Genomic DNA, 583 nt, shown 5'->3' with positions numbered 1-583 from the left:
AGGACTATGGTTACCTGGTCCTCAGATCTCTGCAGGGTAAATCCAGACCGCTAGCTGGACTATCTGTCCAATCTGAGGTTTCTGTATCTATTTACTAATGTGTTTTAGACACTGTGTATTTCGTGTGTTCCCGTATTGTTGTGGGTCCTTATTTCTGTACAAACAATTGCTCCTCTGGGACAATAAAGTTACCTTGAATCATGAAACTAAAATAAAATACAGTGTGTTAAATGGGAAAAAAGTTATGTTTTTTTACCAAAAAGTTTTTTTAAAGCTGTAATCGGGATACCAGGACACTCTGAGACGGCGACATTTTAGCTGAAGGTTATCTTAACGTCAGAAGCTCACACCGGGGGCCTAGTTATGGTGAATGTTAAAGGGTAGAAGACATCATCACGAGTGAGTTTCTCTGCTCACCTGCTTGGCCATGGCCCAGAACCTCTTTTCCAGCATTTCCAAGGACAGCTGCACCCCGATCGCTAAAAATAGACAACACAAACACCCGTTAAAGACAGACGTAGGACACGGTGGACTCTGCAGAGCCAGACTGTTTGTTGGGGAATGGGGGGGGGGGGGGGGGGGG

The sequence above is a fragment of the Etheostoma cragini genome, chromosome 8, assembly GCF_013103735.1.
Source record: "Etheostoma cragini isolate CJK2018 chromosome 8, CSU_Ecrag_1.0, whole genome shotgun sequence".
In the NCBI taxonomy this organism is placed as follows: Eukaryota; Metazoa; Chordata; class Actinopteri; order Perciformes; family Percidae; genus Etheostoma; species Etheostoma cragini.
The sequence above is the reverse complement of the archived record's forward strand: the minus strand, read 5'-3'. Positions refer to the sequence as shown.